General features: G+C 38.5%; 1 protein-coding gene across 1 annotated transcript in view; it reads left to right on the top strand.

Annotated features, from left to right (window-relative positions):
- Positions 1 to 18,168, top strand: part of LRRC7 (leucine rich repeat containing 7) — a gene marked incomplete at its 3' end in the record, with an annotated part of 1,171,300 nt that overhangs the window by 507,596 nt on the left and 645,536 nt on the right. The gene's annotated exons all lie outside the window — the stretch shown is intronic.

The raw sequence follows: 18,168 nt of genomic DNA, 5'->3' as shown, positions 1-18,168 counted from the left end.
TAATAATTACAGCGTGGCAACAGGTGTGGATCAAGACTGAGCTAATGGAATTTATGTCACCACATACAAAAGAAAATACCATTTTGCAATGTGACTATATAGTAGTGCTCATAACCCTTTCTGAGGTGTCATAGAACCTGTGTAAGTTAAATGCCTTCATAGAATCAGGGCCAGCTCATCAGCATATAGTCTGTGCAGTTGCACAGGCTCCTGAACCTAAAAAAGCTCTATAGTTGGTTTCAAGCTCTGTTGTTGCTGTCTTGAAATTATGTTGCTATCTTAAAAAATTAATATTTTTTAACAAGGGGCTCCACTTTTTATTATGTCCTGGCTCTACAAGTTATGTAAACAACACTACATAGAAAATATAATTTAATCTGATTTAGCAAAAATATAACCAGAATGCCAGAGGATTCAGGAACCATATGGTATGAGATGGGTTGAACGAAATGGAAATACTTAGCTGGATAAAATTAAAAAAAAATGCCTAAGGATAAATGAATAACTGCATGAAGATAGTGAAGGTTCAGATGGTCCAAAGGAGAAGCAGAGCTTCCAGCGCAGTTCTAGAAGGTGGTACAAGAACAATTCCTGGAAGTTATAGAAAACCTGAGAAAAGGCAGAATTTCATTACAGTGGAAGATAAGACATCATTACATGTAAACTTCCAAGTATCAGAGGTATTAAAGCTGGGACTTGGTGACCATTCAGTTAGGATTATTGCAAACAAATTTTTGCATTCATTAAGAGAAGAAAGCATGAGATAATTACAATGGTTCCAACCAATCATAGTATTTCATATTTATGAAATATATTGAAAATTCCTTGTCAAAAAGACCCATATTTAGGAATTCCAAAAAGTGGAGAAGGGAACATGAAACATAATCTACTTTCAAATATATATATGAAAGCAGAGAAAATGAAAAAAAAATTGGAGCATATGGGCAATGTGCTCACTCAAATTGTTTCAATGAACATACAGATCATGCAGACCTTAGTTATGACTCTCAAGACCTGAGTTTAATTTTAGCAAGTGATAATAATAGCTCCATATTCAACAAGCCTAACTTAGTTGTTTAAGGCTCACAAAGAATTTGTGAGTTAAGACTTGTTATGCCATTTTATAGATGTTAAAACAGTTGATTGTTTTTTGTTTGTTTGTTTTTTTTAGTCACATACCTAGCTAACAGAAGATTAATTAATTGGTTTATTTCTTTGCTGAAGAACTATTTATTAAGTACCTGGAATATTCAGACACTGTGCTATGTGTAAATATGAGCAAGACAGAGTGGAGTCCACACTATAACAGACTACCCAGGATATAATACACTTTTTGCCATGTTACATCCTAAAGGAAATTCTCAGGCAACTTTTCTCTGTGGCAAGCGATTGTTATTTTGAGTAATTCTGATTGGAATGGACTATGTTTATTTAGCTTTTATTTCAAGCCTATATGAGCCTTGTACTATGATAATTAGAAAGTGAATAAGATATATACCCTGTTTTTCTAGAAATATGGCAGAGATAGACCTAGATAAACACTGACTAAAATGCAAAGCAGAATGAAATAAGTAGTAAAGTAAGTAGATTTAAAAATATTGGAGAGCAGGAGAAGTGGGAGACTTGGGTTATTAGAAAGGTTTCATGGAGAAGGTAAGTTGAGAACCATGAAGTTTGGGTAGAAGTTGGAATTATAAGAACACATTTTAAAAGAGGACACACTATGATACAGACTCACATACCCATAGCACTGAACACAGTAACCAGCATATACTCAGTTAACAGATAGTGTTTATTAAGTTAATGAATACAAAATTATATTTATACAAATTAAAAATATTATAATGTATTAGTTTGTATTTAATGTTGGATAAGGAGAAAGATCAAAATCACAGAGTTATGGATATTGATGGAACATTTGGATGATGGACAGGCTGATGAGTATGAATGGTGAGTGGTATGACTGGGTTTTGGACAAGTGCTTATGGAAGAAAGAGAAAATGATACTTAGACAAGAAGGAATCAATTTGTGGAAAGACTTACTTTTTAGATGAATGTTAAAGTGAACTCAGTAGAAAATGACAAGACTTTTAGTACCCAGCACCTATCAGAGTATCTTAAACAATAGCACATAATATGTTTGCTGAATGAATAAATTAAAATGTAAATAATAAATGATGAAAAGAGTAAGAATTCAGGACAGAGTGGTTAATAAAGGACAATTAACAGGGGGAAAAGTAACATCTGTGTAAATGCATGAAATATGAGCAGTAATCGGGAAGAAGAAAGAACAGAGGGGGAAAAAGTTTGGAAAATAGAAAAATTCAGTAAAATATTTAAAGAAGGCAATAGAAATAAAACACTAGTGCTAGAGATGAAGAAAGGAAAGAGAATAAAGATAAAATTGGAAAACTGAGAAACGAAATGCCAGAATGTCAGTGGGGTGGGTATAGCAATAGTTTAAAGGAGAGGTAACTATGGCAGTGGCAATGAGAATGGAAAAGGGGGATGGATGGCTTTGTAACTTCCAAATACTCAATGTTCAATAAAGAATACATGGAAATATGATTTTGATTGCTTATATGTAGTAAAGGAGAAAGAGAAGAGAAGATGGACCCAGGTTTCTAGCTTGAGGGAGTTGAGTGATGTTGACAATATAATTTGAGATTGGAAATATGGTCATTGAGCAGATTTTAACGATTAAATTAGTAAATTTAATTTTTCACATAACTTGGTTAAGAATTCTGCCTGCCATCTCTTTGGGGTTGCCTTGCAGTATATAAATACATCTGGAGCTCAGACATCATAGCATTAAAGGGCAATCCTAGGAGAATCTTTTTTATCACAACGTCATCTAACAGTATTTCCTTTTTTAGGAAAGCAAATGGGATTAAAAATAATGAACTATTTATTATTGTTCCTAAGTAAGTGATTGCCCTTTCCAAAAAGGTAGGCTGTTTCTCAACATTAAGAGATTACACAACATCTGCTAATCTCCTGCCATTTCACTTAGAAATCACACTTGTTTAACTTTTTTAAGTTTGTGCTTAAGTAAATAACTTGTAGGAAAATATGTCCCTTTGAATATTGAATAAAGCAAGACAAATTAAGCTTGGATATTTTTTAAATTTCTGCATAAGGACAATAATGAAAGGAAGGAATCAGAATAACTCCTTCTCCCCTGATAATAAGAGTTGCCTGTAGAAGCTTACCTTTAGACTAACAGCAAGGATCCCTCCATATGCACTCTTTTTTAAAAAAACAATGTTTTAATGTTGACATAATTGCAGGTGTCCCCTTTCTCCCCACCCTTTTTCCTCCTCTATTATCCCTGCCTCTCCCCCCACCGCCCTTGGACTTCACCAAACTATTGTCTGTGTCTATGGGGTATGCATGTATGTTCTTTAGCTAATCCCTTCACTGTCTTTATCCAGTCACCCCCATGTATCCATGCTTCTGGTTCCATTTTGTTTGTTAGTTTATTTTATTTTTCATTAGATTCTTCATGTTATTGGGATCATATGGTATTTGTCTTTCTTTGACTGGCTTATTTCACTTGCATTTACTCAATGCAATAGTACGTGGCTGTATATGCACTCTTTTCACTAAGCTAGCCCTGCCAGGATATCTTAGAACACTGACAGGTCCCGCCTTTGACAAAGACCTGAATGCAGTGTTTCTTGACATTTGTTTAATGGAGCATAAAGAGAAAGTAAAAACATTTCACTGGACTTGGTCTATTGATGTCGTTAAATATCTTTCCAATCACAACCAGAGAAATCAAAGTATAGTTTAGCCCAAAGAGGGAGGCATCCATTATTTTGAGGACTATTAGAATATTTATAAAGACAGATATAGCATTTGAGTTGAGCTTTATCTGGACAAATACAGCACCTGAGTCCATGGGAAAGAACAAAAGAAGACAGACAAAGAGGAGGGACAGGGGAGGACAGAATAGAGAAAGGGAAGGAGAGAAGAGAAAAAGGCTGAAATGAACAACCTAAACTGAATATTCTGAAGAAACAGAATTTTAGGAGTGAAGAAGAGAAAAGTAAAACAAGTTCAATGTGAGGAGATGAGGAATGGTTGAAAGGATGAAGACAGAGGTGAGAATACTGGATCTGCCCTCAAGAGTTCTTTGGTTATCCTGAGCAAAGCACTTTTACAAATATTCCAAGTTGAATATGGAAAGGAAATCACTAAGTTTAGAGACAATACTTATGCTACTAGTGATATATGTAAGATAAGATACAGGATATATGGAGAGATGAAATATTATAGATATTGAAGAGAAAAATCAGATTTTTTTCAAAATCATAGTATTTTGCTCTTAGCCTGATTTCTGTACTTAGCCTTAATAGCTGTGATAAGGTCTGGTGGGATGACAAAATTAGCCTCTTGTGGAGAGTCTATTTCTCACAAAGTTCGTCCCTCATTATTTTGAGTAGAGAACAGAAATCAAATACATAAGTTCATTGCATTTCAGTCCTTCAGGTTAGTTCTTTTAATACAGATATATTGGCCAGATAGATGACACTTATGTTCAATCATTTTTCAAGTCCAATTAGTCCTTAATCCTAATTATGCCTGACCTGATTTAAAGTGAACAGACATTCATTTTTAACCAAGTAAACAGGAACCATAGAGCTTTTGTTGTTTGTTCGAAAAGCCTTGTTAAATAGCAAGCATCTGCTCTCCATTCCAATTATTATTTGTAGGTTTTGAGGGTCTAGATTAGAGTTGTCAGATTTCACTTTATTGTATAATTAAGTCAGAAAAATGAATTAATAGCAACAGCTCAAATCTGTCATGTTTTGCAGTTTGCTAGTGCATCCATTAGCTTATTTGATTCTGATAATGCTGGGAGGTAATGTCTGTCTCCTCATCTGTATGATGGGGGTAATAATAACATCCTCCTCATAAGGTTGTGGTAGGATTAAGTGAGTTAACAGATGCAGGGAGCTTAGAATTGTGCCAGGCACATAGCAAATATTCAATAAATGTTAGCTGTTTTTGTTGATCCTGTTATTATGATTATTAAGTTCAGTGTGCTTTGTACAATCTGTACCACACTGAAAGAAGAGAGAGAGAGGAAGAGGTGATGAGAGGGAGGGGGGCCTGGAGATAAAAGAAAAGAGGGAGAAGGAAGTAATGCCAGACATAGAGTTGAGAGGCTCTGAACCATGCCTATCGGAAAAGGCTATTCAGGGTAGTGAAGTGTCATTAAGTAGAGTAGACAGAAGCAGATACATTAAACTGGTATTGATTAGCTTTGTAAATCCCCATTCTCTTGCAGTCAGCAATGGGAGATCGTTTAGATTAGAAGGCAGTGTGAGGAGACAGGGTGTCTCAGGGATTAAATTGAAGGACTAAGAACCACTGACCATCTTTATGACCCTGTTTGCTTGTAATTAATCTATGAGGGCCTGAGCCACTTTCTCTACAAAGGGGAATTAAATAAGTTTCTTTTTTTTTTTTTTTTTTTTTTTTTTTTTTAGATTTTGTATAGTCCTGATTTATTTTTATTTTTTTTTTATTTTTTTTTCCAATTTTTTTTATTAAGGTATTATATGTGTACATATCTTACCATTGCCCTCCCCACACCCCACTCCCATATATGCCCCCACCCCCCAGAGTTTTGCATCCATTGGTTATGTTTATATGCATGCATACAAGTCCTTTGATTGATCTCTTATCTCCCCCACCTCTCCCTAACCTTCCCCTTGTAATTTGACAGTCTGTTTGATGCTTTACTGTCTCTGTATCTATCTTTTTGTTCAAGTTTATAATGTTCTTTATTATCCATAAATGAGTGAGATCATGTGGTATTTTTCTTTCATTGACTGACTTATTTCACTTAACATAATGTTCTCCAATTCCTCCCAGGTTGCTGCAAATGATGAGAATTCCTTCTTTTTTATGGCAGCATAGTATTCCATTGTGTAGATGTACCACAGTTTTCTGATCCAGTCATCTGCTGACGGGCACCTAGGCTGTTTCCAAATCTTAGCTATGGTGAATTGCGCTGCTATGAACATAGGGGTGCATATATCCTTTCTAATTGGTGTTTCTAGTTTCTTCGGATATATTCCCAGGAGTGGGATTACTGGGTCAAATGGGAGTTCCATTTTCAGTTTTTTGAGGAAACTCCATACTGTTCTCCACAGTGGCTGCACCAGTCTGCAATCCCACCAGCAGTGCACGAGGGTTCCTTTTTCTCCGCATCCTCGCCAACACTTGTCGTTTGTTGATTTGTTGATGATAGCCATTCTGACAGGTGTGAGATGGTACCGCATTGTTGTTTTGATTTGCATCTCTCGGATAATTAGTGACGTTGAGCATGTTTTCATGTGTCTCTTGGCCTTCCTTCTGTCTTCTTTTGAAAAGATTCTATTTAGGTCTGTTGCCCATTTTTTTATTGGATCATTTATCTTCCTTTTATTAAGTTGTATAAGCTGCCTGTAGATGTTGGAGATTAAACCTTTATCAGTGATGCCATTTGCAAATATGTTCTCCCATGCAGTGGGCCTTCTTGTTGTTTTGTTGATGGTTTCTTTTGCTGTGAAAAAGCTTTTTATTTTGATGTAGTCCCATTTGTTAATTTTCTCTTTAGCTTCCATTGCCCTAGGGGCAGTGTCAGTGAAGAATTTCTTTTGGCATATGTCTGACATTTTGCTGCCTGTGGATTGCTCTAGTATTTTTATGGTTTCCCGTCTTATGTTTAAGTCCTGTATCCATTTTGAGTTTATTTTTGTGTATGGCGTAAGTTGGTGATCAAGCTTCATTTTTTTGCATGTATCTGTCCAATTTTCCCAACACCATTTATTGAAGAGACTGTCTTTATTCCATTGTATGTTCATGCCTCCTTTGTCAAATATTAATTGAGCATAGTGGTTTGGGTCAATATCTGGATTCTCTATTCTGTTCCATTGATCTATATGTCTGTTCTTGTGCCAGTACCAGGCTGTTTTGAGAACAGTGGCTTTGTAATACAGCTTGAAATCTGGTATTGAGATCCCTCCTACTTTATTCTTCTTTCTCAGGATTGCTGTGGCTATTCGGGGTCTTTTTTTATTCCAGATGAATTTTTGGAGAGTTCTTTCAAGGTCTGTGAAATATGCCGTTGGTATTTTAATGGGGAGTGCATTGAATCTATAGATTGCTTTGGGTAGTATGGACATTTTAATGATGTTGATTCTACCAATCCATGAACATGGTATGTTCTTCCATCTGTTTACGTCTTCCTCTATCTCTTTTTTCAGTGTCCTGTAGTTTTCCGTGTATAGGTCTTTTACCTCCTTAGTTAAGTTTATTCCTAGGTATCTTAATTTTTTTGGTGCGATGGTAAATGGGATTGCCTTTTTAGTCTCTCTGTCTGTAAGTTCACTATTGGTGTATAGAAAGGCCATAGATTTCTTGGCGTTAATTTTGTATCCTGCTACATTGCCGAATTCATTTATTAAGTCTATGAGTTTTTTGACGGAGTCTTTCGGATTTTTTATGTACAATATCATGTCGTCTGCAAATAAAGACAGCTTTACTTGTTCTTTTCCAATCTGGATGCCTTTTATTTCTTCTTCTTGTCTAATTGCAATGGCTAATACTTCCAGTACTATGTCAAACAGGAGTGGTGAGAGTGGGCATCCCTGTCTTGTTCCTGTTCTTAGGGGAAATGTCTTTAGTTTTTGTCCATTGAGTATGATGTTTGCTGTGGGTTTATCATATATAGCTTTTATTATGTTGAGGTATGAGCCATCTATTCCCACCTTGTTGAGAGCTTTTATCAAGAAAGGGTGTTGGATTTTGTCAAATGCTTTTTCTGCATCAATTGATATGACTATGTGATTTTTATCTTTCAATTTGTTTATGTGCTGTATCACGTTTATTGATTTGCGGATATTGTACCATCCTTGCATTCCTGGGATAAATCCTACTTGGTCATGGTGTATGATCTTTCTGATGTACTGCTGGAGCCGATTTGCTAGAATTTTGTTGAGGATTTTGGCATCTATGTTCATGAGGGATATTGGTCTGTAATTCTCTTTCATTGTGTTGTCTTTATCTGGTTTTGGTATTAGGGTGATGCTGGCTTCATAGAAGGAGCTTGGAAGTGTTCCTTCCACTTGAATTTTTTGGAATAGTCTGAGGAGGATAGGTTTTAGTTCTTCCTTGAATGTTTGGTAAAACTCTCCTGTGAAGCCATCTGGCCCCGGGCTTTTGTTTGCTGGAAGCTTTTTGATGACTGCTTCAATTTCGTCCATAGTTATTGGCCTATTGAGCTGTTTAGATTCTTCTTGATTGATTTTTGGAAGGTTATATTTTTCTAGGAATATGTCCATTTCCTCCAGATTGTCCAGTTTGTTGGAATAGAGTTGTTCGTAGTATTTTGTAACAATCCTTTGTATCTCAGCGGGGTCTGTTGTTATTTCACCTCTTTCATTTCTGATTTTGTTTATTTGGGTCCTCTCTCTTTGCTTCTTGGTGAGCCTGGCTAGAGGTCCATCAATCTTGTTTATCCTTTCAAAGAACCAGCTCTTGGTTTTGTTGATCTTATGTATTGTTTCTTTGGTCTCTATGTCATTTATCTCCGCTCTGATCTTTGTTATTTCCTTCCTTCTGGTTACACTGGGCTTTTCTTGCTGCTCTTTTTCTAGCTCTTTGAGTTGTAGGGTTAAGTAATTTATTACCATTGTTTCTTGTTTTTTGCAATAGGCCTGTAGAGCTATGAACTTCCCTCTCAAGACTGCTTTCGCTGTGTCCCATAGATTTTGGATTGTTGTGTTTTCATTGTCATTTGTTGCCATGATGTTTTTTATTTCTTCCTTGATCTCTCTGGTGACCCAGTCCTTGTTTAATAGCATGCTGTTTAGTCTCCATGTGTTTGATTTCTTTGGATTGTTTTTATTGTAGTTGATTTCCAGTTTTATGCCACTGTGATCTGAGAAGATGCTTGATATAATTTCTATCTTCTTGAATTTGAAGAGACTTTGCCTGTGACCCAGCATATGGTCTATCTTTGAAAATGACCCATGTGCACTTGAGAAGAATGTATATTCTGTGGCTTTGGGGTGAAATGTTCTGAAGATGTCAATTAATTCCATCTGGTCTAGTGAGTCATTTAGGATTGCTGTTTCTTTGCTGATTTTTTGTTTAGAGGATTTGTCCAGTGGTGATAGTGGGGTATTAAAGTCTCCTACTATGATTGTGTTGCTATTAATCTCTCCCTTGATATCCTCCAGGAGTTTTTTTATGTATTTGGGTGCTCCTATATTGGGAGCGTATATGTTTACTAGAATTATTTCTTCTTGTTGGATTTCTCCCTTTAGTATTATGAAGTGGCCTTCCTTATCTCTTGTTATGGCATTTACTTTGAGGTCTATTTTGTCAGATATAAGTATTGCTACCCCAGCTTTTTTTTCATTTCCATTTGCCTGAAAGATATTTTTCCATCCCTTCACTTTCAATCTGTGTGAGTCTCTTGTTCTGAGGTGGGTCTCTTGTAGACAGCATATACATGGGTCGTGTTTTTTTATCCATTCAGCTACTCGATGTCTTTTGATTGGAGCATTTAGTCCGTTTACATTTAAAGTTATTACTGAAAGGTATTTGTTTGCAGTCATATCTATTTTTGTGTCTGTATTCCTTCTTACCTGTTTATTTCTTCTTTTTACAGTATTCCCTTTAGCAATTCTTGCATTGCTGGTTTGGTGGTGATAAACTCCCTGAGGCTTTTTTTGTCTGCAAAGCTCCTGATTTCCCCTTCAATTTTGATTGATAGTCTTGCTGGATATAGTATTCTTGGATTCAGTCCTTTGCTTTGCAACACTTTGTATACCTCCTTCCATTCACTTCTAGCTTGTTGTGTTTCTGATGAGTAATCATTTGACAATCTGATGGGTGTTCCTTTGTAGGTAACTCTCTGTCTCTCTCTTGCCGCCTTTAGGATTCTCTCTTTATCATTTATATTTGCCATTGAAATTATGACATGTCTTGGTGTGGGTCTTTTGGGGTTGATCCTGCTTGGGACTCTCTTTACTTGCGTAACTTTTATCTTTCCCATATCCGGGAAGTTTTCTGTCATTATTTCTTCAAATAGATTTTCTAATCCCTGCTGCTCTTCTTGTCCTTCTGGCAGCCCTATTATACGCATGTTACTTCGTTTCATGTTGTCCCGAAGCTCCCTTAGGCTTTCCTCCTGCTTTTTAATTTTTTTCTCCAATTGCTGTTCAGCTTGAGCTTGTTTCTGTACCTGATCTTCTAACTCACTAATTCGGTCCTCTGCTTCTTGTAATCTACTGTTGAAACTTTCCATGGTGTTTTTGATTGTAGCTATATCACTTTTCATTTCTTCCTGATTCTTGCATAAGTTGTTGATTTTCTCATCCATCCGATGTATAAATTCCATGACCATTACTCTGAACTCCTTTTCGGTCATGTTGCAAGCTTCATTTTCACTAATTTCCTTTCTTGGCGACTCCACATTTTCTTTCCTCTGTGAGTTATTTCGTTTCCCCATTCTGGCTATTACCAGAAAGCTCAAGCTTCTGTTTGCGTGGACCTGGGTCGTGTGCTGTGGGGACTTCGCTCCACCCTAGTTTCACTGAAGTGCTCTGACACTAGGACGTGTGACTGTCTTTGGTTGGTGGGAACCAAACTTGCCCAGGATCAGTGTCCCCAGTGTTCCATGTGGTCTCGTGTGCACATTTAGAATCAGGGGCCCTGTCTGCACCACACTGTTGGTATGTGCCGAGAATGAGATCCTTAGCATGTGCCAGGAGTCAGAGTTTCCCTGTGTCTGCACCAAGACTCGAGTGTCAAAGTCTCTGTTGCCTTGTGCGGTTTCTCGTTGAGAATCAGGGTCCCTGTGTGTGCACGCACCAACAATTGGGGTCGCTGGCTCTTAGTGTGAATGCGCTGTGAGTCAGGGATCCCAGGCAGCTGTGTCCGGCGTGCCAAATTCCCTGAAGTGGGGCTGCGTCCTGTGTGTGCTCTCTCTACTGAGCCAAACCGGCTAGAGCGCACATTCTTAAAAACCTGAAGGTGAGCCGGCTCAGTGCACTCTCCCAAAGTCCCAGAAGGGGGGCGGAGTCCGTCCTGTGCGCCAAATTCCCCAAAGGGAAGCCCCTCTGTGCACGCTTTTAAGAATCTCCGAAGGGGGAGCTGTGCCCCGCGAGCCAAATTCCCCCAAATTCCCCGAAGGGGAGCCCTCTGTGCGCACTGACAGATTTCCCCGACGGGGAGCTGCTTCTGTCCCGTGCGCGAGCGCGCGCCAAATTCCCTAAGAGGGAGCGCGTCCCTGCGCAAAGCTCAGCAGCTTGGGCCAGGGGCGGGTCTATCAGTTACTATGACGCTGTCTGTGCGCGCGCCTGTGAGCAGCTTGGGCGAGGGGCGCGTCTATCAGTTACTATGGCGCTTTCCGCACGCCTGTGGGCGCTCAGCAGCTTGGGGGAGGGGCGCGTCTATCAGTTACTATGGCGCTATCAGCGCCTGCGAGGAGGGGGATAGGCTCTTTGACTCACGGAAATCTGCCGGGAAGTCTGGATTCTTGTTTGTTTGTCTGAAGCTGTGATAGCAGTTCTCTGTCCCCAGTGGCTGCAGGGTCCTGGTTTGTGTCAGAAGCCAGGATCCGAGTCTCGGGCAGCTCTGTTTCCCAAGATGGCGTGGTCTCTGCGTCCGCACCAGCCGCCGAGAAGTGTCCGCTTTGTGCGCGGGGCTCCACCGTCTAGGGCTGCCCTGTTCGGGAGCCCCTTGGAAGACCTGCAGAATCTAACTGACCCTATCTCATACACACACACACACCACACACATCTACACTCTCCTCTATGGGTTCCTCACTCACACTCTCTCTCTCCCTACCTTCCTGCCGGTCGCCATCTTTTCTCTTAAATAAGTTTCTTATATTTATCTTGCAGTGAGGCCACCGAAGTCAGAAAGGCATTCACATAAGATGAATAAGATAATGAAGAATCTCAACAAACTAAACTCTGTAGCTGTTTTACTCATTGTTTATTTTGTTTGATTTAGCCTCAGTTCGCATCTTACCATGCCTCAATGCCTCATTTGGATAATTTCGTAATGCTTCACTTCCCAGTTCCTCCTCCCGTCAATCCATGTGCCATGATGCATACCAGACTCACATCTGATCAAATTAATTCCATAGGGAAATGAATGATCAAGTCAATCACTAGAGCATGAATTTCACAGTCTGAGACTAGAAACTTTATTAAAGCTTATTCACTTTGTCCTCATCTTTCTAGAGCATTATTCAACATATCCTTCTCTTTACAGGGGTCATACCAACTAATTTCCCATTGCTGTCCTATCATTATTTGTGGTGTGACTTTGGAAAAACCACTTTACCTTTGTCAGACACATTTTCCTGGGGGTGATTATGTATCCCAGGAAACATTTGTCAATCTCTGGAGACATTTTTTATTTTTACAACCGAAGGGAGGGGTGCTATTGGCATCTAGTAGGTAGAAGCAATGGATACAGCTAAAAATCATAGAATTCATGGGACATCCCGCCACCAAAAATAATTATCCACTCTCAAATGTGAGGTTGAGAAGCTCTGTGTTATAGAGATCATAAATCTACTGACTCATTTGACTATGGCAGTTAAAGGTTACGTGCTATATAGTGTCTGGCATTCATAAACACAACAAATGTTCATTTTTATTGCATGTCCAATCGTATTTCCTGCCTTTCCTGACGCCTATTTTTATTTTTAAAAACCATCTTTAATGCTTATTATGTGCCAGGCACTTTAAAAATATTAACTGATTTAATCCTTAAACTTACCCTGTGAGATAAATTCATGTCCATTTCACAGATGTGGAAACTGACACTAAGGGAGGCTGGATATGTTGCCTCAAGTTACGTAGCCTGTAAGTTTCAGATGCGGCATTTAAACATTGGCAGTCTGACTCCAGCGTCTGTGTACTAACAAATGTCTTGTGCTGCATTCCTATCTCTTACTGCCCTATTTACCAGTCACTTCAGACTTCTGTTTAGTTTCTTGATATTGCACACATCTCCATATCACTGAACAAGAAATGCTAAGCTTTTTAAAAACAGAAACACATTGTTCCTCTTAGAATCCCCTGTGACTAGCACAGTGCTTAGCATAAAGTAGATCGTATATGAATGAATGCACCAATCCATCAGTCTATCAGCCAGCGTTCTCTGGTGCAGTTTTCCTTCCAGTCACAAGTGAAGGATCAGGGAGACAGTACTTGAACCGAAAGCAGAAAAAGTCCACTGATCCTCCCAAGGGCTTTGTCCTTGTCTTTTGTTATGGCTTCTTCAGCCTGTGCTCCAGCCACCTAATCTAATGAAAACTGACCCTGAGTGATTCCCTGGGTACTAAGCCTTCCAGGAGCTTGGTGAAAATGCTTTTCAAAAACAGATGCTCCCTAGCCAGTAGGGAGCGTGCAGGAGGCAGCTGATCAATGTCTCTCTCTCATCATTGATGGTTCTATCTTTCTTTCCATTTCTTCCTCTCTGAAAATCAATAAAAATATATAAAACAAACAAACAAATAAACAAAACAACAGATGCACCCTAATCAGTTTTGCTCAGTAGAGTGTTGGCCCGCAGACTAAAGGTCCTGGGTTCGATTATGGTCAAGGGTTGAGGGTTCGATCCTGGCCTCTGGTAATGCCAACGAATTGATGTGTTTCTCTCACATCAATGTTTCTCTCTCTCAGTTCTCCCCCTCCCTTCCATTCTCTAAAAATCAATGGGGAAAAAACTATCCTCGAATAGGATTAAAAAACACAAACAACAACAAAAACCAGACCCAATTGCACCCACAGCATTCAGGAAATGCTAAGGTTCAAACGGGGCCATATTTTTCTTCTTAGCAAGCATCAAACAAACAAGCATACTTGTTATTTTTTTAGTAACTAGGTAGGAACATTATTAAAGCTTCCCCATCTATTTTTAGTGACATAATTTCTAACACATGAAAAGAAAAAAAATAACATCCTCAACATATGGATAATGTTCCAATGTGAATATTATTTTAAGGCCCAGGACTTGGATTCAGAAGCCTAAGGTAGTTTATTTATTTATTTTATTGTTTTTCACGTAACCATTTGTCCCCCCAATACCTTCTTTCACCTCCACCCACTTGCCCTCCTCCCTATAATCACCAGGCTGTTGTCCATGAGTTCTTTCTCTTTTTTTTCCTCCTTTTTTTGTTCAATCCCTCCACCTCCCCCAACAACTCCCTCCCCCACCACAGTTGTCTGCCTTCTCTCTATCTATGAGTCTGTCTTTATTTTGCTTGTTAGTTCAGTTTGTTAATTAAATTCCACATATGAGTGAAATCATATGGTACTTGTCTTTCTCTAACAGGCTTATTTCACTTCGCATAATGTTCTCCAGGTCTATCCATGATAATGCAAAGGGTAAAATTTTCTTCCTTTTTATGGAGACCAGTATTCCATTGTGTAAATATACCATAGCTGTTTTACTCATTCATCTACTTATGGACACTTGGGCTGCTTCCAAATCTTGGCTATTGGAAATAACACTGCAATGAACATAGGCATGCATATATTCTTTCGAATTAGTGTTTTGGGTTGCAATTCCACTTCGGGGAATTTATCCAAAGAAGCCTAATGTTTAAGTCCCAGCTCTGCTACTTCCATAACCTTGGCCATGTTATTTAACATCTTTGTATTTCTGTTTCTTCAATCTGAAAGAAAGAACATTAATACAAGCATAAGTGTCCACCCACACACACACACCCATGCCCCCCCACACACACACCATGCATGACTATTGCAAAGATCAAATAAGATGAAGTATTTGAAAGTACCTAGAAAAGTTTTATTTTAAAAAATGCATGAGTTTAGCTAATATTAGGAAAGTAATGATCATCCTTATAATCCTCAGAAAAGGAATAGGCTAAAAGAATGATTTAGGAGTGTTCACAAAACACATCTATAGTAGCTTAAAAAATTGACTAAAAATCTATACAGGGCTGATGATGGGTGATAGGATGCCAAAAGTCTTACATTTGAGAATAGCATAGTTTTCACTTAATCTTTTCACTTTTATTTAGCTTCATAGAGTTTTCATTTTAAGAGTAACATCAATATGCTCAGTCCTATACTCTTCCTTCAAGTTGCCCTCACTTTGACCCTCATGACAAATAGCAGACATCACATAAAGAAGAAAGGCCATCAACCGTTCTGTGTGCATTCAGGGTCCTGTCCTCAGCCACTCCTCACTTCGGAATCTGTGGTGTTTCTGGATGCAGACTTAGGCTCTATAAAACATTTTATGTTGTCTTTGCATAATTATAAACTTGCCCTTTACAACACTGTCTCCTTAACCAAACTTTAGTCAAACTCATCCGAACCCGTTTTATTTTTTTACTTGACCCTGTCCTTGGGCCTTGTCCAGAAGAGAAAGAATCTTGCCAAGTCAGTTTAGTGAGAACCCTCACACTATGTATCTGGTCATCTGTAATAGCTGATCAAATTCCTCATTCCCCACCATCCCTCCAGTGATATCTGATCACTCTGGCCTACCATCAGCAAGAATCCTGTCCAATCTGTTTAACCAGAATCCAGAATCCCCCTTATTTCTGATAACTCCTTTCAGTAATTTTCCTTTGTTTAAAAATTTATCTTTATTGTTGAAAGTATTGCAGATGTTTTTTTCCTTTTCCATTGACCCACTCCACCCTGCACCCACCTCTCCCTGGCCTTCACCACACCATTATCTGTGTCCATGGGCTATGCATATATACATATAAGTTCCTCAGATAATCTCTCCCCATCCCTACCCCCTCACTCTCGCCTTCCCTCTGAGATTCGTCAGTCTGTTCCATGCTTCTATGTTTCTGGATCTATTTTGTTCATCAGTTTATTTTGTTCATTAGATTCCACATATGAGTGAGATCATGTGATATTTATCTTTGACTGGCTTATTTAGCTTAGCATAATACTCTCCAGGCCCCTTCATGCTGACTCAAAGGGTGAGAGATCCTTCTTTTTTAGTATTTTTTTTTAATCCATAGACTCTTACTCTGCTCCATGGCTATAAATCCACACATTTCCTTGTATTCAGAGTTCAGCCCAATCTCTCCTCTCCTGCAAAACCCCATTGCAGTAGTGCCTTGAATGAAGTCTTCATTACCATCTTTAACAAGAGTCTTCAACAAGAACAGTTTTTTCTTTGACACTCTTTGAATCTGATTGGCTGAATTGGCTATTTTTAATAGTAATGCTGGCTCATGGTCATGTTTATGCTGCCTCATGCCACCCTTGGAGAAATACTCCCCACCTCCAAGTTCAACTCAGCTCTGAGATCATGCAGGCTTATGCCAGTCCCCAGATTGGGCACCCTATACATTGCACTCTTCATAAAATTATAATTCTAAGTACATGTGCTTCGGTATAGCCCCTGAGGGAAAGTTTGCCAAGCTTGGTAGAAGATGTGGAATTCTTTAAGTATGTGTTCTAATTTAGGAAAAGTCAGGTACCCACATGAGAACCTTACAATCATATGATAAAATTCACTTAGAAATTCTGCCATGACTCTTTTTTTTTCTGACCAAATAAGAATTTTACCCAACAAGAATTTTAAAATTAAATAAGTACTGGTTGAAGCCAAAGCAGCTCATGTGGCAGTGCTTTGCAAATACAGTGTTTTCAAACTGGAGTTTATAAAGCCCATTGCATCTATTGCTAATATACTTCACTAATAACACATGCATGGGACCTGCACAAATCCTAGCTTCAGTGCAGGCCCCAGTCTCAGCCTTCTACGTATAGGTTTCTGGAAAAGTGAAACAGACAAGCGAAGCAGATGGGCCTTTAGGATGCTGTAGGGCAGGGACATGAATTAAATGATATTTTCTCTGTAGCCTTCTTACCTGATTGTCTTGTACTTTTAAAAGTCAGTCTAATTCAAATTCAGTTCATGAGCTCTCATACCTCAAGTTCTTTTCATTTGTAGCAAAATGATCCGAGAGGGTTTCATCAAAGATCAATTTTCAGACTCAAAGAAGGTGAGCCATATCAAAAAAGGTCTATGCAGGCACAGAGTAAGGTTTTACTACTCCCAACTAACCAGAGGAAGTAAAGTAAAAGTATAAATTTTAGGCAATTTTGAAACAAATTAAAATAAATGTAGTTTTAGGAGTACAGTAATTTGAACTTTGTAATGATAGGTCATTGTCCAGGGACGATACCTGGGCTTACAAAGGAGAGTGATTTGTAAGCAGGAGCACCAATCTGCATGTAGTCCTTCAGAGAACTATTTTAGCAGATTAAGCACTTCCCCTTCTAACCTTGTTAACCCAATACAATTTAAGGGAAACTATGTAGGCATAAATAAAACAAAAGAAAAAAAATCTCAGCATTTCAAATCCTAAACTTTAAAAATGCATAAATTCCTTTTTCTTGTATAATGTTGCATAATACGGTGAAAAGAATTGGACTAGAAGAAAGACTTGAGTTCTCTTTTAAGCTCCAAATATTGTTTCCAAGTCAATTGTTTCATTAATTTATTCATTTTATTTATCTAGTGTGAACTCTGTGCTATGTACTGTTTCAGACATTGGAGATACAGTGGAAATGAAAAGAGCACACATCATTGTGGATCTTAGTTTGTCATTGGAAGAGAGGACAACAGAAAAGTATAAACATATAAATATATGTAATTTCATATTGGCTGGTTATATCTGAAAAAATAGCAGTGTAGCCCTAGCAGGTTTGGCTTAGTGGACAGAGCATCAGCCTGCAGACTGAAGGGTCCAGGTTTGATTCCAGTTAAGGACACATATCTCAATTGCAGGCTCACACCCTAGCCCTGGTCAGGGTGCATGCAGGAGATAACCAGTCGATATGTGTCTCTCCCCTTCCTTCCCACTCTCTCGGAAAATCAATGGAAAAATGTCCTCAGGTGAGGATTAACAACAATAACAACAACAACAACAACAACAACAAAGCAGTGTAAAAAGATAGAATATGAGGTGTGGGGATATGGAAAATCAGAATATGACTCAATACAGAATGATTAGGAAAGCTCTTCAGTTAGATGACATGTGAGCTGAGTCTTGAAACTAGGAAAATTCTATAAGCCTCAGTCTCCTTATCTGAAAAATGAGCATAATGGTGGGATATATTCCATAAGGTTGTTAAAAAT

Source organism: Cnephaeus nilssonii, assembly GCF_951640355.1.
Source record: "Cnephaeus nilssonii genome assembly, chromosome: 7".
NCBI classification, from domain to species: Eukaryota; Metazoa; Chordata; class Mammalia; order Chiroptera; family Vespertilionidae; genus Cnephaeus; species Cnephaeus nilssonii.
Note: the sequence above shows the minus strand (reverse complement) of the source record. Positions and strands in the feature narration are given on the sequence as shown.